At 51.9% G+C, this 19,509-nt stretch overlaps 1 long non-coding RNA gene across 1 annotated transcript in view; it reads right to left on the bottom strand.

The window, feature by feature from the left end:
* Positions 1–15,496, bottom strand: part of LOC141407843 (uncharacterized) — a 38,074-nt gene extending 22,578 nt beyond the window's left edge. Inside the window, exon 1 of the long non-coding RNA XR_012418797.1 lies at positions 15,311–15,496. This is a non-coding gene — a long non-coding RNA (uncharacterized lncRNA). The remainder of the gene's footprint in view (positions 1–15,310) is intronic.
* Between the last annotated feature and the right edge of the window lie 4,013 nt (positions 15,497–19,509).

Genomic DNA, 19,509 nt, shown 5'->3' with positions numbered 1-19,509 from the left:
TGGTAGTAAATTGCATCTTTGTTTAGCAACTATTCATCACCAGCTCTGCCCATTGATGTTGACTTGACTGCGTGACATTATTTTCCCCCAAAATGTGGGCCTGTGTGACAGCGTGATGGATTCCAGCGGAGGCTTTGAGAGGTGTTGCAAGTTCCTCCCACTGCCTTGCACTCCTGCCCTGGGCCCTGGGATGAGAGACACGTGGAGCAGGCCTGACTCTGGTCACAGCCTGGACTGGAGCTTGTGGCAGCGGTTCCCCCTGCCACTGACACACAACATGGGGGAGAAATGAAGATTTATTGCTGCAAGAAACTGAGATCGAGGTTGTTTCTTAAGCAGCATAACCTGGTGAAAACCAATACGAGCCCCTCTAGATTTGCTGTGCCTGCAGCTTAGGTCTGGAGGGGGGTGTTGGCATTATTCACAGAGTATAGGAACCCAAATTTGGAATTTCTTTTGTCAACTTTTCAGCTGTTTCCTCACCTTCTGATCTGCCCCTTAAAATACTACTTTTCCTCCTTACCTTAGTCATAGATCTCAAACTGGTGGTTCCTGGCTACTTGTAACTCAAAGTCATGCCTTGTTGGGCTCCAATTCATTCATTCATTCATTCATTCATTCATTCATTCAACTTACTATCTGCTTATCCACTTACATGTGAATATAGAGGACTGCACAATTGTAGTTTTCTGAGTGGCCATTCAGAAAAAAAATCTCCTTTTCAGTAAATGCTAAAAAGGTACCTACTCTGCCAGGGCTGCATAAATGAAAAAAAAAAAAAAAAAAAAGGTCCCTGCCTCGTTGAAATTTAAGCTATTACACTCAGGGTATGAAAAGAGTCTGTCATAAATAAACCACCATCAACAACATTAAAAAAAAAAAAACACCCGTCTTCATCTCGAATTCAAAAAGCAACCCGTCATTTCTACTTAGTGAGGCTGGATAATTTCTGAAATTAACGGATGCTTATAGCAAACCCAAGAAAAGCACTTTTGCAACAACAGAACCTTTAATCTGGCTTACAGGCAGCTAAAAACATCCCCAACCCATCCTTCTTAGCTGTCTTTACTGAGACTAATTTTCACAAACATCATTTTGAAAAGGAGCCGTAGTGTGCCAAAGCAGGAAGCGCGTGCCCTGGATTCAGGCACGCCATGGGGCCGGGTGTCCTCGGGAAACTGGTTCTCCTCTCTGAGCCTCACTTTCTTCATCTGCAACGTGGGCTCTGTGAACAAAGGGGGCTGGGCCAGAGGACCTCTTATTGCCTTAGGGCTTTTTGGCTGAATGCAGAATTTCTTCTCTTTTCCTTCTTTCTTTTTTTTTTTTTTTGGAGACAGAGTCTTGCTCTGTCGCCCAGGCTGGAGTGCAATGGTGCGATCTCGGCTCACTGCAACCTCTACCTCCCAGGTTCAAGTGATTCTCTTGCCTTACCCTCCCAAGTAGCTGGGATTACAGGCCACCACAGCCAGCAATTTTTTTGTATTTTTAGTAGAGACGGGGTTTCACCATGTTGGCCAGGCTGATCTCAAACTTCTGACCTCAGATGATCCACCCGCCTTGGCCTCCCAAAGTGTTGGGATTACAGGCGTGAGCCACCACATCTGGCCGAATGCGGAATTTCAAGAGCGTGTTCTTGTCTATCTGCTAAGTTCAAGTTGTTACTGCCTTTGGGGTCAGGGATCTCAGAGGAGTGATCCCAAAGAATGTCCCCTCTCCCCAGCTCCAAAAGCAAGATGGCCTGAGGGTCCCCTCCCCAGCCCCTCAAGCCCAGGATCCTGAGCCAGGTTCTTTACCATCCCCTGCCCCCACCTTTCCCTCTCTGACCCCACCTGGCTCCTTGCTTGCCAGCCCCAGTGCCCTCTTGCTGGTTCTCAAACACACCAAGTGGGTACAGCCCTGGGCTTTGCACGTACCATGCCCTCCTCCCAGAATGTGTTGGCCCTGATTGTCCATGTGGCTCCCCGCTGACTTCCATCAGGGTCCTGCTCAAATGTCTCCCTGGAAGAGGCCTTCTCTGACCCTCCCACCTCATGAGCAGCCCAGTTACTCCCCATCTCCTTCCCCTGCTTGGTTTTCCTTCACAGTATTCATCATTATCTGCTATCTGGAGTCTGACTGCCTCCACCAGAATAAAGTGGTGGTCTTGCTCATGGCTGTTTCCCCAGCGCCTAGAACCTGGCACGTAGTGGGTACTCACAGGTATTTGTTGAAGGAGGGATTAAATAAGCAAATATGTAGTTCAACGAATATGGACACGTATTTGTCTGCTTCCCCCAACAAATGTGGAGAAGGTTCCCCAAACTTCACCCTCCCCGGCCACTGGTTTTGCCCAGTAGACCCGCCCCCCCACCGCCCCCCGCCCTGGAGGCCTTGCGATGCTCGCCCAGCTCACAGGATGTTAAAGATGGTGCAGGTCTCAGAGATTCAGCTGAGAAAAGAGCAGACCAAGGCCTGGAGTGGGTTTTGAGTCCATTCATTGAGCCCAGGCAGGCGCAGAGTTGGCGCCCTGAGCAGCTGTCCCGATGAAAAGAAACTGAGATTTCTTCCACAGGCTACCGCAGTCCACTCCAAGCCCCTAGTCATGGCCACAGCTAAACTCCTGTCCCTCTGACAAGATGCTGAAGGAGGGCACTTCCTGTCTCAGGCCTGAGTCCCTCTCAGCCTCCAGAGAGGAGCAGGGATGGGGAGGAATTGGTAGTTTTGAGAGTCTGCTAGGGGCTGGGGCTTCCACACACAGCCTCTTCCACTTGTCACCTTCACCACAGCCCCACGCGGAAGGAGCCATTGTCCCCATTTTGTGGATGAGCAAAGTGAGGCCTGGGGAATGAAGATGCTGGCCCAGCTTGTACACAAAGCTAGGAAATGGCCCAGCAAATCATGTCTCTGTGTTCTAGTCTGTTAAAAGCCATCCGGTGCCGAGGACCACAGCTTCAGGAGCTCCCTGCCTTCCCCAGAGAGAAAGCTGTCAGTCAGCGGGGGAGCCCGTCTCCTCCTCCCTCCCACACCACCCGCTGGTGTCACATGGCACTGGGAGGGAGCAGCGCCCACGGGGGTGCCTCCCCCTGGAGGCTGTGCAGGGAGACTTGGGAGCTGCACCTTGTGGGTGGCTGGGGGTTGGGGGGCAGGAGTGCACACATGTTCAGGGCTCTCACGTGTTCCGGCTCTCTGCAGCTTCTCTGGAGACATGTCAGCCTGCTGGGTACGCAGCCCCCAGGCTGAGACTCCTGCAGAGAAGCCTCCAATGCCAGAAATGACAGAGCATCTCACAGACCATCCAGGCCAGCCCCCCGTGACTTTGCCTGGCTCAGACAAGAATAAAATCTAGAGCTTTGTATGCCAGAACTGGGGCAAGGATGGGATCAGGTCAGGGTCCTTTAGAGAACATAGATAGGGTAGGTCGGTTGAGGCAAGGGCTCCAATGTCAGACCACCTGCATCCGAGTCCCGGCTCTCTCCTCAATGGTCGACCCTAGATAAATGCCTTCACCTCTCCAAGCCTCCGTTTCCTCATCTACTTTAACAGATCCTACTTATGGAGCGCTGCTCTGTGACAGGCATGGCTCTAAGCTCTGCTCCCATGTGTCATCCTCCAAGCAACCCTAGGAAGCAGACACTATTGTCATCCTTCTTTAGCGCTGAGGAAACTGACGCACAGAGTGGTTAGCTAACCTGCCCAAGGGCACGCAGCTGGGAAGTGATGGAGCCAGGATTTAATCCCAGACCATGAGGCTTTGGGATCCTGGAGCTCCATCACTATCTGGTCTGCTGTCTACTGAGGATTAAACGAGGCAAGGAATACTAAGAACCTAGGACTGTACTGAGTCAACACTCAAACAATCATTTTTATAATCATGAGGAACAAGGTCATGGACCCCTAGAAGGTCTGATGAAAGGTAAGGACCTTCCTGGTGGAAGATTTCACACACACACACACACACACACACACACACACACACCCCAAACACTGCATGCAATTTCACGGGGCCCCTGTTCCAGAAGTCAACCCACCAGTCCACCTGGGGAAACTGCTCGAGCCAGCCCCATTATTTCCTAAGGAAGGGAGAGGAGAGGGCATGCTGAGCAGGTCCACATGTATGTTCCTTCATTTGATCCTCTGAGGTGGCCATTACTAGCCCATTGCACAGATGAGAAAACCAAGGGCAGCGTTGAGGTCCCAGGCAAGCTGGTGGGCAGATGTGGCTTTCCTCTCCTAGGGGGCCTGCCGCCTTCTCTTTGGCTGGGTGTTACTTAGCCCCGAAGCCATGGTAAGAAATGGCACCCCCAGGGGTAGGGCCTGTTGTACACACTCAGTGAAGATTTGTTGAGTGAGTGAGTGAGTGAGTGAGTGAGTGAGTGAGTGAAAAGGTCAGAGTGGGTCGACATGGGGCCAGGCCATGTCCAAGGTCAGAGCTCCCCTAGCCCAGCTCCTCTCCTGGGCGCTCATGGCTTTTCATGAGGAGGCAGAGGAAGCAGCAAAGGAAGACCTGTAGGAATCCTGGCCTTTCAAAAGCGACTCCTCCAACCTCCAGACAAGAAAATGGGGGCCCCAAGGCTGACTTGATGTACTCAGTCACACCCCAGGATGGCAGGAGCCAGGACTGGAAATCTGGCACCCATGCCAGAGCTCAGGCAGTGGTGGTCGGAGGGAAGGAGTGCTGAACTCGAGTCAGAACGCTTGGTCCATGCCCTGCCTGCCATTCATGAGAGACGTGACTTCAGGCAAACTGCATGACCAGGTCTCTATTTGCAAAATGGCGATTGTATCTACCTTATAAAGCCCCTGTTAGAATCAAACAGTTTGACAATTGTCTATTAAAAGTTGTTTAGCGGCCGGGTGCGGTGGCTCATGCCTGTAATCCCAGCACTTTGGGAGGCCAAGGTGGGCAGATCACGAGGTCAGGAGATGGAGACCATCCTGGCTAACATGGTGAAACCCCGTCTCTACTAAAAATACAAAAAATTAGCTGGACATGATGGCACATGCCTATAGTCCCAGCTATTCGGGAGGCTGAGGCAGAAGAATTGCTTGAACCCAGGAGGCGGAGGTTGCAGTGAGCCAAGGTCGCACCACTGCACTCCAGCCTTGGTGACAGAGTGAGACACCATCTCCAAAAAATAATAATAAATAAAAATAAAAGTTGTTTAGCATTTTTTCCTCATTTCTCAAATGAGGATAGGTTAACGTTAGAAGGTAGAAAATTCCCTGAAGTAAAACAAATGTTCTGTGATTGGTAGATTTTACTATTATTGGCAGCTATTATTACAATGCTGAACATACAGGATAGGCCTCTATAAATGTCCCATGAATGGGTAGATGAAACAACAGACAGGCTAATAAGTTGTTTGGCAGACCAGTGGGAAGTGGGGTGGAGAGATGGATGAATGGGAGAAAGGTAGACAGATGGATGGATGAATGGGAAGTTAGCAAGAGGGTAGGTGGGTGGATGGATAGATAGACCAATTGACAGGCAGAGAGATATGTTTTGGGGAAGACCAATAGGTAGATGAGAGAGAGTGTAAGATGGACAAATGGCTGGCTGGATGAGTGAGAGGATGGACCAATAGCAATCAGACAGAAAGACTGTGGTTTTTCAGAGCATGGAAGGAAGGAAGGAAAGAAAGAAGGAAGGAAAGAAGGAAGGAAGGAAGGCAGGCAGGCGGGAGGGAAGGAAGGAAGGAAGGTGGGAGGGAATGAAGGAAGGAAGGAAGGAAGGAAGGAAGGAAGGAAGGAAGATGGATGGTGGATGGGTGGATGGATGGAAGGAAGGAAGGTGGATAGATGGGTGGATGGATGGATGGATGGTGGGTGGATGGATGGGTGGGTGGGTAGATGGATGGATGGATGGATAGATGGATGGATGGATGGTGAATGGATGGTGGATGCATGATGGGTAGATGGATTGATGGATTGATGAATGGATGGATGGGTGAATAGATAAATGCTGGATGGATGAGTGGATGTATGTATGGATGGATGGATAGATAAGTGCTGGATGGATGAGTGGATGGATGGATGGATGGATAGATAAATGCTGGATGGATGAGTGGATGGATAGATGGGTGGATGATGGATGGATGGGTGGAAGATGGATGGGTGGATGGATGGATGGATGGTGAATGGATGGGTGGATGGATGGATGGATAGATGAATGGATAGATGGATGGATGGATGGATGGATGGATGGATGGGTGGATGGATGGATGGATGGATATGTGAGTGGAATCACTGGTTAGGTTGGTGGAAAGATAAATGCATGGACCAATAAGCAAGCAGATAGACAGGTGGGAGGACAGAAGATCAGGATATGGATGGATGGCGGAAATTCCTTCCCCTTGAATGAAACCAAAGGGCTGATGGCAGCAGCTACAGCCTTACCATGGGCATCCTGAGGGTGGGGAAGAGAGGTAGGAGCTGATTGTTCACTCAGGGCACTCCTGGAGTGGGGTAGTGAGCAGTTGCTTACTGTACCCCAATGTCTAAGGATGGAACAGAAGCCCTAGGAGTGAGATGACTGGGAAGAAGGCGCCCGGGCCCACACTCACACTCACACTCCCCTCAACACGGCGTGCAGCAGGAGGGCAGCCTGGGAGGGGCCCTGCACCCACACCAGAGCAGCAGGCTACATAGCTCTTGCAGACAGCATCGGAGCCACAGCAGAGGAGGACCTCAGCTGCAGAGGCCTTCAGCAGGGCAATCCCAGTGTGCCCCTGGGGACTCCCTGGGTCTCAGCCAGAAGAACAAAGTGTCCCCAGTGGGGGACAGTGGCTGCCTCGTGACCATTCCACTTCTCAGATGGTGACCCAGGGTTCAAGGGCCTATTTTAGGCCTTGTGGGTTTTGTTGACGATGAGGCCACCTTGCGATGGCCCCCGTTTCACGAAAGTGGAAGGTGAAGTCCACCAGTGGGTACTGTGGTCTGCAGGCTTAGTCCTACCCCCACCATCTCTTTGGTTTCTCCTGGGCCTTGCCCAACTGCTCAGCTGACTTGGCCTCTCTGGTGTGGCTTGAACACTCCAGGCAGCCCCACCCCACTTACTCTTCCCTCTACCTGGCGGGCTCCTCCTCCAGGGACCGGGGTGGCCACCCCCTCACTTCCTGCATTGCCTGTTTACGGTGCAAGGACTTTTGTCCGTTGGGTTCCTGACGCCCGGTGCACACTCAGTATCATTTGCGGTAATCCAGTAACCCATGCCGTGATGGTGAGGGTGAGCAATAGTGAAGCATTTCCCGCGTGCCAGGCACAGTGCTCACTCCTTCGTCCACACGGTGCCCCCATGAAGTAGATGTGGTTGCTATCTGCTCCTTTGCAGATGGGAACTCAGGGGCTTAGAGAAGGGGTTTGCTTAAGGTCCCACAGCAAGGCTGCCACTAGAACACGCTAGAGTCAGGTCCGAGGTCTTCCCACGAGAGCTTAGGTTCCAGAGCTAGTGGAGTTCTAGCATTGCCACCATGGGACGTTGACCTTGGAAAGTCCCCTCTTTTCTCTGAGCCTTTTTTCGTTTGTTTGTTTGTTTGTTTGTTTGTTTTTCTGAGATGGAGTCTTGCTCTGTCGCCCAGGCTAGAGTGCAATGGCGCGATCTCGGCTCACTGCAACCTCCGCCTCTCGGGTTCAAGCAATTCTCCTGCCTCGGCCTCCCAAGAAGCTGGGATTACAGATGCCCGCCACCACACCTGGCTAATTTTTGTATTTTTAGTAGAGATGGGGCTTCCCCATGTTGGCCAGGCTGGTCTCAAACTCCTGACCTCAGGTGATCTGCCTGCCTCGGCCTCGTGAGCCACCGCGCCCGGCCCTGAGCCTTGGTTTTTTCATCTGTAAAATGGAACAGTAACAGCCTCTCCTTGGCAGGGCTGTTTTGAGAATCAAGGCTGGCAGTGGTATGAATGCTTTACAGAAAAGAACCGTGCCTGTGTCGCTGGATGTTACGGTGCTACCTGTGTCTCCAGCTGCCTGAGCAGGGAGAGCCCGTGGGGCCCCTTGGTCTGTCACACAAGCCCAGGATTCCAGGCTCAGTTTAGGATAATCCAGGATAATGCTACCAACTGTCTGGGGATCAGAGATCAAGTTCATTCTTTCTGGGCCCCTCTTTCCTCCCAGCTCCACTGGGATGCTGCCTCCAGGGGACTTCTCACAGCTGTCTGGACCAGACCCGCCTGGGAGGAGTAGGGTGGGCGGGGACAGGAAGGCCTCAGACTTTTCCCAGGCTGAAGACCTCTGAGGAGCCGCTCTCCCATTTCCCCACCACAGCTGGGCAGGCTTCTGATGTGGCTTTCCCAGACCCCGCTGGCCCCTGTCTGCAATGGATACACACGGAGGAGCAGTGCTCAAGAGGGGGAGGGAAGGGCGTTTGAATAGGAGGACGCATGAGGGCTCCAGGCCTGCACACACCCTGTCAGCTTGGGGTACAAGTTGCAGATCTCTCAGGCAATGCCGGGCCTCAGCTTCCTCACCTGGAAAACGGGTTTGGACTGGGTGACTTCACCCAGGCTGCCCAGTGCTAGACACTAGAACAGACCAAGCAGCCCAGGACCTTCCCCCAAGATCGCTCCCTGGACCCCTTTCACCTCTGCAAGATAGGGGCCATTCCCTCCTTGGTAAATGGGCAGGCTCCACCTCAGTAAAATGGGCTGGCTGAAGTGGAAGATCCCAGAGCTTCCTTCCTCTCTGCCATTCTGTTGTAGCTGGGAAAGGAAAATGAGGTGGTGCTGGGAAGGAAAGAACATTTGGTGAGCAGCAACTATATACCAGGTGCTTTTTATGCTTTATCTCAGTTGTCTGTGTCTTACTCTCCTATTGCTTCTGTAACAAATTACTGTAAACTTGGTAAATTAAAACAACACATGTTTATTACCTTATAATTCCGGAGGTCAGAAGTCCAAAACTAGTGTCACTGTGTTAATGGCGTCAGCGGGGCTGGTTTTCCTTGTCTTTCAAGAGAGAATCGATGCTCTCTTCATTCCTACATCCCATGGTCTTTTCTCCCATTTCCTCGCTCTCATCTCTTGCTCTCTCTTTTTTGCTTTTTTTTTTTTTAAGATGGAGCTTAGCTCTTGTTGCCCAGCCTGGAGTGCAGCGGCGCAATCTTGGCTCACTGCAACCTCCACCTCTTGGGTTCAAGTGATTCTCCTGCCGCAGCCTCCCAAGTAGCTGGGATTACAGGTGCGTGCCACCACACCCAGCTAATTTTTGTACTTTTAGTAGAGAGAGAGTTTCATCATGTTGGTCAGGCTGGTCTCGAATTCCTGACTTCAGGTGATCTGCCCGCCTTGGCTTCCCAAACTGTTGGGATTACAGGCGTGAGCCACCGCGCCCGGTCGTCTCATCTTTTTTTTCCCACTGCCACATGCCTGCCTCCCTCATAGAAGGATCCCTGTGAGGACATTAGGCTCACCTGGCCAATCCCGGATACTATCCCCACCTCCAGATCCTTAACTTAATTACATCAGCAGAATTCCCTTTGCTCGATAAGGTTAGGACACGGTTATCTTTGGAGGACCCTCACTCAGCTTGTCACATCCATTCACACAAGGCTGTCATGGAGTTCAGCTTCTAAGCCCAGCGCTTGTCACTTTGTAGCTGTGTGACCTTGGGCAACGACCTAACTTCCTTGGCTCTCAGTCTCCTCATCCATAAAACAGAGATAATGATGGAGGATTATTAAGACAGTGCAGGGGCCGAGTGCGGTGGCTCATGCCTGTAACCCCAGAAATGTGGGAGGCCGAGGCGGGCAGATCACCTGAGGTCGGGAGTTGGAGGCCAGCCTGACCAACATGGAGAAACCCTGTCTCTACTAAAAATACAAAAATTAGCCAGGCATGATGGCAGGTGCCTGCAGTCCCAGCTACTCAGGAGGCTGAGGCAGGAGAATCACTTGAACCTGGAAGGTAGAGGTTGCGGTGAGCCGAGATCACACCATTGCGCTCCAGCCTGGGCAACAAGAGCGAAACTCCATCCCAAAAAAAAAAAAAAAAAAAGAGTGCCGAGGAAACTCTGAACACAGGGCCTGCTGCTGCTGCTGCTGAGTGAATATATACAGTGATAGTAACGCTGATAATGAATCGCCCTTGTTTATTGCAGCTACTTGTACCAGACACTGAGCTGAGTGTTGAGTTTATGTAGGTGAGCCACGTTGACATGAGCCTGGCCCTCGTGGAACATCCCAGAGAACAGGGAAGACAGACTTAAAACAAATAGTCACACAAATCATTAGGGAATTATCAGAGCAGCCCAAGGCCACACAGCTGGGAAGAGGAGAAGTGGGCGGGATTCACACCCAAGTCTGTCTGATTCCCAAGCCCTTATTTTTCCATGATACTCCCAGCCTCTTGAGGCTGGCGGAGGCCAAGCCGAGGACCAGAGACGGGAAGTGACTTGCCAAAGGTCACACAGCGAGAGAACAGTCCATTGCAGACCCAGATCTCTGGGCATCCTGCCTAAGGCTCCTCCCAGAGGAGATTCTGAGACATAATACTAAATTTCAAAGTAACACTAATAACTACTGTGGCAGCTAATGCTTGTGGAAGCTTGCTCTGTGCCTGGAGGCAGAATGGACATTTTACGTGCCCAGTATCATTCAGTTTCCATGATGCACAGGAGAAGAGACTTGGTGCCCTGTTTCACAGAGGAAGAACCTGAAGTCTCAAAGGGGTCCTACGACATGCCCAGGGTCACCCAGATAATTAAATGCCAAGCAGAGATCCAGGATGTTCTCTAAGAGCAGGGTCTGGCTCAGAACTCCCCAGTTCAAATTTGTCTGACCCCTACACCTGTCCCTAACTCTGCACATCCTGCCTGCGCCCGTCGGCAGATCTTCGGGGGCTTCTACCAGTGGGAGGAGGGAGGTGGCTGTGGTCCTTAGGGTGTAACCTCACAGGTGGAACGCCTCCTGAGGTCAGCCTGCAGGGAGACGGGTGACCCGCTGGTGCCATCTAGTGGCCGTGAAGAGACATGCGCTTCCCCCGGAAGCCGCAAGGAACCCCCACAGAGACACACGGAGAGATAGTAACACATAAGGATCCTCTACCCAGCTGGATCCTGGTAGCAAACTGACAAAGCTGAGCTAAAAGTGTTCGAAATGATCCTCCTCATTTTGCAGTTGAGGAAACAGAGGTTCAGAGAGGAGACCGACACACCCCAGCCCAGTCAGGGGCAGATGCAGGTGGCTGGAGGGACTGGCAGGGAGGTGGGGCTTGCCCTGAGCCTGAGCAGGGAGTCGTCCAGCCGCTAAGAGGTCAGGACAACCCAAGTGAGCTCTTCGTGGAGACTCCAGATTTGGCCTGGGGATGGCGAGGGGGCACTGGCCTGGGACAAGGAGGAGGGTATGGCTGGTAGGAGCTGGATTATGGGCCAGAGAGTGTCCTGGCTGAAGTGATCACCAAAGCTCCTCCATAGAGAAATCCCATGATCTAAGGTCAAACATGACTGGAGAAACCCCAGGATTCTTAGAAACAAACATGGCTAATGAAATTCCATCACGCTAAAGGATAAACATGGCTGGAAAAATCCCATGATTCTAAGAGGCATAGGAACTTGATACATTGTTCATTCCTTCAACAAACCATGACTGACCATGCACTCTGTGCCTTCCCCATGAGGGGCGCTCAAGACCCACAGACCAACAAGATCTGGTCCCTGCTCTGCAGGATTCCACAGCTCAGTGGGGCAGATAAACAGATGACAGACTCTCAGAACTGGACAAGATAAATTCAAATGGCCTCCCAGAGGGCCATGGGCTCTGCAACCAGACAGATCTAGCTGATGATGTTAGCAAAAATAGTGGAAAGGCCGAGCGTGGTGGTGCATATCTGTAGTCCCAGCTACTCTGCAGGAGGATTACTTGAGCCCAAGAGTCAGAGGCTGTACTGTGCCATGATCACACCGGTGAATAGCCACTGCACTCCAGCTTGGGCAACATAGCAAGATCCTATCTTTTTTTTTTTTTTTTTTTTTGAGACGGAGTCTTGCTCTTTCGCCCAGGCTGGAGTGCAGGGGTATGATCTTGGCTCACTGCAAGCTCCACCTCCTGGGTTCACGCCATTCTCCTGCCTCAGGCTCCCGAATTGCTGGGACTACAGGCACCTGCCACCATGCCCAGCTAATTTTTTGTAGTTTTAGTAGAGATGGGGTTTCACTGTGTTGCCCGGGCTGATCTTGAACTCCTGACCTTGTGATTCGCCCACCTCAGCCTTCCAAAGTGCTGGGATTACAGGCGTGAGCCACCACACCCAGCCCAATCCTATCTCTTTTTTTTTTTTTCTTTTTGAGACAGAGTCTCGCTCTGTCACCCAGGCTGGCATGCAGTGGCTTGATCTCAGCTCACTGCAAGCTCCGTCTCCTGGGTTCACACCATTCTCCTGCCTCAGCCTCCCGAGTAGCTGGGACTACAGGCACCCACCACCATGCCCAACTAATTTTTTGTATTTTTAGTAGAGACGGGGTTTCACCATGTTAGCCAGGATGGTGTCGATCTCCTGACCTCGTGATCTGCCCGCCTCGGACTCCCAAAGTGCTGGGATTACAGGCGTGAGCCACTGTGCCCGGCCCCAGTCCTGTCTCTTAAAAAAATTGTGGTGTGGCTAACATTTATTGAGTGCCTACTATATGCCAGGCACTAGTATAAGCACTTTCGATTAGCTAATTTAGTGAAACCCAGACCGTCTCTGACTAGCAGTGTGACTTTTGGTAAATTACTTAGCCTTTCCAATCCTCAAGATTCTCATCTGTAAAACAGGGGCCATGTGCCTACCTTGCTAGGCTATTTTGAGGTTAAAATGAAGATGTGTGTGTGTGTGTATTTGTGTGTTACCTGGAATACAGTAAGTGCTCTATAAATGGTAGCCACCATTGAATTAGTAAGTGCTGTAATGCAGGAATGCCAAAGAGTTCCCAAAATCTCATGCCTATCTGGAATTACCCTTTTTTTTTTTTTGAGACGGAGTCTTGCTCTGTTGCCCAGGCTGGAGTGCAATGATGTGATCTTAGCTCACTACAACCTCCACCTCCCAGGTTCAAGTGATTCTCCTGAGTAGTTGGGATTACAGGCACCTGCCACCACGCCCTGCTAATTTTTTTATATTTTTTAGTAGAGACAGGGTTTTGCCATGTTGGCCAGGCTGGTCTTGAACTTTTGATCTCAGGTGATCCACCCACCTCGTCCTCCCAAAGTGCTGGGATTACAGGCCTTTGCCATTGCGCCCAGCCCTTCTGGTGTTATCTTAGGGCTGGGGGTAGTTGCATCTGAGGTCAGGGAGAGGAGGGAAGGGGGAAGCTCCCTGGAAAGGAGTGAGGACTTGGCCAGGCTGTGGAATGGGCAGGAGGCACTGCCCTCTTCCCCTCCTCTGCCTCTCCTCTCCTGCTTAGCTCCCCCTTCCCCTGTGGGGCACGCCACCTCCCCTCCCTTCCTACACCCACTGCCGTGGGGCTGACCTCAGCATGCCTTGCTTGGCCTTGTGTTTCCACTGGCCTCCCTGCCTCCACTCCTTCCGCCCTGTAGCCAGAGGAAGACCAAACCTGTCTGTCCCTGCCTCCTCCGGCCCTCCTGCTCGTTGATCCCACCCTACAGGAAAGCCCACTCGACTGTGACGGGCAAGGCCCACCCCATTCATTTACATGAGTCTGTTTCCCCATCTCCTTCCTAGTGTCCACAGAGACCAGAGTTCCAGCCCCCTGGAACTACACGGAGCTAGACTCTGCGCTCCCTCCAGCCCCTATTGGCCGCCTAGAAGGGTCTCTGCCCACTCATCTCTCCAGATGGCTGTGCCGCTCCGGGGGAAGCCTTCCCAGGCACCCCTCCCCCGCAGGGTCAGGGAGCTCACCCTCCTCCCCCTTTCCCTCCCCCAGCTGTGCTCCCAGCCCCTGTCCAGGGTGTTCCAACGCTTGCCTTATGTGCCCATCTCCCATACTAGATCTTTGCCTTCCATTAGGTGAGATCACTGCTAGGAAACACTGAATAGTTCCTCCCTCCATGTTAGGCCCCACAGTTACAATGGGGGCCAGGTCTTTGTCATCTTCGCGTGCCACTGTTGAATCGTGATGATGACAGTCACATTTCTGAGCACTTGGTTCACCAGGCAGTGCACTATGGGCTTTACTCAAAGTATCTCCCTTAATCCCTCCAACCCCGTAGGCGGTAGGACCTGTTATTATCCCCTTTTATAGATGAGGAAGCTGAGGCCAAAGAGGGTGGCCAAGAAGCATTAAAGCCAGGCAGGCCAGCTCCAGGGGCCACCGCATTGCCACCTCTCTGAGTGTGCCTATGCTGTTCCACTCCCTGCAACCCCCTTTCCCACTCCCTGGGCCCTGGTGGGCTCATTTTACCCTCGGACCTCAATCCCAAAGCCCCCTCCTTGGAGAAAACTTTTCTGTAACACCCTGTTGTACAGCATCATGCCACCCTGTCTGTTTGCTTCGTACAATATGTCTCAAGGTATTTCTTTGAGTTTGCTGTCTGTTGTTCTTTTGTACTCAACGTGCACGCACACACACAACCACAAACACACATAGTCGTACTTGACTGTGAGAGCACTCACCGTGATTTTGCTCACTGCTGCATCCCTAAAGCAGAACAGAGTTTAGCCAGCCTCCCAGATCCTGGCTTCTTGGTATGCACATCTTTGTGGAGTCTGCTTCCACACTGAGCAGAGGACCTGTGCTACCGAGAGGACTTTGCATAAATGCCAAAGTGAGACCTCTAAGGCTGGGTCATGAAAGATATTGCACTTCCTCCTTGGCTCTCTTGCACCACGTGCTCTGGGAGAATACAGCTGCCATGTTGGGAGGACACTCAAGCAGCATTGTGGAGAGATCCACATGGTGAGGGACTGAGGCCTCCAGCCCACAGCCAGCATGACCTGGCCAACCATGTGAGGGAGCCACATTGGAAGTGGATCCTCTCTCTCCTGTCCAGCCTTAAAGGACTGCAGCCCTGACCAAATCCTGCCCACAGCTTCATGAGGGATCCCGAGCCAGAACCACCCAGCCAAACCACTCCCACATTCCTGATGCCTCATACATTGTATGTGAGAAGAAATGCTGATAGTTTTAAGCCACTAAGTTTTGGAGTACCTTGTTATGGAGCAGAACTGAATCCAACACTTTCTAAGTAGCTGTTGTATAAAGAGCTGGAGAGATGGATGCTGAATGATAATAACAACAATTGCCACTCCCTGAGCCCTCTCTGTGCGCTAGGCATCGTGCTAAGTACTTTACATGTGCTAATTCATAGGAAACTGACACAACAGCCTTATGAGAAGGTTACTACCCTCTACCCATTTTATAGATGGAGAAATAGGAACAGTGAGGTTAAATAACTCACCCAACATCACACCAGCAGTCCTGGGGCTTGCACCCTGGCAGATGGGGGCCAGAGGCTTCACTGTCACATGGCACTGTCTGGGTGTCTCTTGATTCTTCCCAGACCCCCTCTCAGGCTCACTGGGCACCTGGAAGAGCTCGCTGCCACAGTCCGTGTGGCATGCATGCCCTGCAGAGCTAGGAATGCGTGGCTCATGGCCTGGCACCAGCACCTCTTGTCCCACTGCTGGGAACACTGCCCTGTCACCTACCGGTAGAAGCCAGTTGGACAGAGCAGAGAGAAAAGGATGGCTTCTGTCCAGCCACGCCCCATGGAACCAAGTGGCTGTAGGGGCAGGAGTGGGTGTCAGAGAGCTCAGATTTCAGCCGGCTCGTCTTGCTGGTCTCCTTAGCAAACCTCCTAAGGTTACACACCCCAGGGTTCTGGCTGGACTCAGAGCCTTCGTCCTCTGGATCTGAAATGATACAGTTGGGACAGAGCTGGAAGTAACAATGGAAAACCCCAAGCCCCTCTTGTCCTCTGAGAAATGAAGCCTAAAAGGATGTTGGGGTCCAGGGAGCATGTAGCATTCAGACCCATACCATCGTGAGAAGAGAGTTGGGCTGGCACAGAGCTGGACGCCTTCTGAGAGGGTACAAGGGGTCTGGGCACAGGATGCCTGGGTCCAGGTCTGGTCTCTACCTGTCACACTTACTGTGTGACTTCAGGCAAGTTCCTTAACCTCTCTGTGCCTCTAAATAATTCATCTGAACAAATGCAGGTGGCAGCAGCACCTATTTCCTGAGAATGCATGAGCCTGGTATGAGACAAACACTCATGTGTGCTGGGATGTTTGGTTTTCGTAGCACTAATCTTTCCAACAACCTCGCAAGGCAAGTCTCATTACTGCCATCTGCACATGAAGAAACCGAGGTTTGATTAGGTTAAGTCACTCTCACCGGCCACACACAGCCAGTATGAGGTGGAGACAGTCAGGATTCAAACCCGAACGAGGTCCTTACCTCCGTGCCATTCTGCTCCTGTTCATTTTTGAGACTCAGTACGAGCCACTGTGTGTGATCCCTGTTAGACACAGTCACTGCTGTCTAGCAAACAGACAGAGTGGGTCGCTTGGAGAAGCAGTGAGCTCCCCACCCCTCCAGGGGTATGCAAACATAGCCTGGGTGCAGTGGAGGCCTTAAGCATTGGGTTTGGTGTTGAACCCAGTGCCGCTTGAGACCCCTATTACCCCTAGATCCTGGGGTTCTTCACTATCCTCCCCCAAAGACAAAGAGGGCTCAGCAGGGGAAACTGAGGCCCAGAGCCAGAATATGCCTAAGGTCATTTCATCAAGACACTGTTGAACCCACCCTACATCATGCCAGGAGAAAGGTGGGCTCCTTCCTCCAAGGGCCAGGAGAAGGAAGAAGGGTAAAAAAGAAGCCACAGGACCATGGACAAGGTGAGGGTGAATCCTGAAGACAAAGGTGGCCACTCGGCTGGTGTTCAGAGCCAGGGAGCAGGTGAAGGTTGTCAGAAACAAGGTGAGTGTCGGACACCTTGGACTTCTTTTGGTTCAGTCCCCTCATTCGACAGATGAACAAATCAAGGCCACGGGGGGCCGATTCGCCTGTCCCAGATCTGAGGCCATGCAGGACACAGGCTGCTGAGGAAATAAGAGGAAGGGACATGAAGCGGGTGGACTGGGCTTCACAAAGCCTGCCGCTCTGGCACAAAGTGGATGGGATTCGGGGTCTCTGGTCCACACTCTGCCCCTGCCCATGCTGCCCTCCTGGCAGATGATGAGATATTTTCCAAGCATGCAGGATACACTAAACCCTTCTTAAGGTGTCCTCATAAATTAAGTCGGTTTGAGCCTAACAGCCGCCTGTGAGATAAGGACTGGGAATTTCATCATCTACATTTCTTCAGAAAAAGGAAACTGCTGCCAGAGAGGTGAAATCACTGGCCGGAGGTCACAGAGTCAGCCAGGAAGGATCAAAGCTTAGCAGTGGCCCCTGAGACCTCGGTCACCCTGGGCTGGCATTTCCCTTCCAGGGGGCAGGGGATGAGCACACTGGGTGAGGAAATCTCAGCCTCCACCCTCTGGAAAATGACTCAGCTTCTGGCCCTTGGTCAGGACGTGGGGTAGGTGGCCAGGCAGCCACAAGATTGGGCTGTAAGCCTCCAGCACCCAGGCAGCCCCGCTGCCACCCAGAGCAACTCACACTCATACGCTCTGCTCAGTTAAAGTGCACAGGCTGAGCACGGTGACTCAAGCCTGTAATCCCAGCACTGTGGGAGGCCAAGGCAGGAGGATCGCTTGAGTCCAGGAGTTCAGGACCAGCCTAGGCAACATAGTGAGACTCCCCTCTCTACTAAAAATAAACAAATTTAGCCCGGCATGGTGGCATGCACTTCTAGTCCCAGCTACTTGGAAGGCTGAGGTAGGAAGATTGCTTGAACTTGGGAGGCTGAGATTGCACTACTGCACTCCAGCCTGGGCGGCAGAGTGAGACCCTGTCTCAAAAACAAACAAACAAACAAAAAACCAAAGTGCAGTCTTAGCATATTCACAGGTGTGCAACCAGCACCACATCCATTTTAGAACATTTTCATCACCACAGAAAGAAACCCTGCAGCCCTTAGCCCCCGCCCCCGCTCCCCACCTCACCTCTAGCCCTGGACAACCACGTATCTACTTTCCATCTCTATCGATTTGCCTCTTCTGGGTGTTTTGTATAAATGGAATCACACGATATATGATCTTTTCATACGATATATGGTCTTTTCACACGATATATGGTCTTTTGCAGGCACTGCTTTTTGAAGTCTTATAATAACGTTTTGCAGTAAAAACAGTGTTCTCTCAATTTTATTTTATTTTATTTATTTATTTTTGAGACAGAGTCTTGGTCTGTCACCCAGGCTGGAGTGCAATGGCATGATCTCGGCTCACTGCAACCTCCGTCTCCCGGGCTCAAGTGATTCTCCTACCTCTGCATCCTGAGTAGCTGGGATTACAGGTGCCAGCCACCATGCCCAGTTAATTTGCGTATTTTTAGTAGAGACGGGATTTCGCCATGTTGGCCCAGCTGGTCTCAAATTCCTGACCTCAGGTGATCCACCTGCCTCAGCCTCCCAAAATGCTGGGATTACAGGCATGAGCCACCACACCTGTATAGATGAAAAAACTATATAGATGAAAAACTTTATAGATGTTTTTCTCTCAACTTTATAGATGAAAAAAACTGAGGCTCAGCGTGGTTAAGAGCTTGCCCGAGGTCACCCAGCTCAGAAATGGTGCGTGGGATCTGGAATACGTCTGTCTGACTCCAGAGAACCTCAGCCACCCTTCTTAGGGCCGGAATCCAGAGTAGCCAGACAGCTTCAGGGGCCTAGGCTTAGGGATCTAGGACTGGAAGAAAGGCTGGGAGGGTCGTGGAGTTTGTGAATCCTGACGGCCAGGGCTGGAGGGTGAAGGGCCTGGGGGAGGCACAGGTCTGGCCTCTAGACCCTCGAGTTACAGGGAGAAAAGGAAATACATAAAGCAGCCATTGGGGAAGGGTTGGGGTGGCTAAATTTACCTTTGGGAACTCCTGAGGGCCACCCCTTCTCTGGCACTGATAGACCAAGTCACAGGTTCCTGATAATTCCCCCCTCTCCTGCCCTACCTCCCCCAGGAAAACAGTCCACTCTGCTCACACTCCCAGTCCCCAGCCGCCAGCCTTCCTGCGATGACTCAGCCTGAGCCACTGTCCCCTCTGCCACCTCCACCCTCTCCCGACACCTGTCCCTCTCTAGCTGGAGCTGACCCCCAGGACGTGATTATCACCAGCACCCGGGTGGCTGTGCCAGGACTGGCCTGGCCAGCACCTGTTGGGGCTGGGAGACAGCTCTCCCCAGTCTGTCCTCTGGGTCAGCCTCGGTGGGGGCCCTCACGCCCTCAGGGGGCTCTACTCACCCCATTCCTGGCAAGTCTCCTTAGGATAAATGCAAACATTTCAGGCCCTCTTGAAATGTTCTTTGTATTTGTATTATTTTATTGTATTTTGAGACAGGATCTCACTCTGTCACCCAGGCTGGAGTGCAGTGGTGCGATTATGGCTCACTGCAGCCTCAACTTCCCAGGCTCAGGGGATCTTCCTGCCTCGGCCTCTCAAGTAGCTGGGACTAAAATATTATTTATTTTTGTTTAGAGGCGGGGTCTCACTATGTTG

Source organism: Macaca fascicularis, chromosome 10, assembly GCF_037993035.2.
Source record: "Macaca fascicularis isolate 582-1 chromosome 10, T2T-MFA8v1.1".
Taxonomy (NCBI): Eukaryota; Metazoa; Chordata; class Mammalia; order Primates; family Cercopithecidae; genus Macaca; species Macaca fascicularis.
The sequence above is the reverse complement of the archived record's forward strand: the minus strand, read 5'-3'. Positions and strand labels throughout refer to the sequence as shown.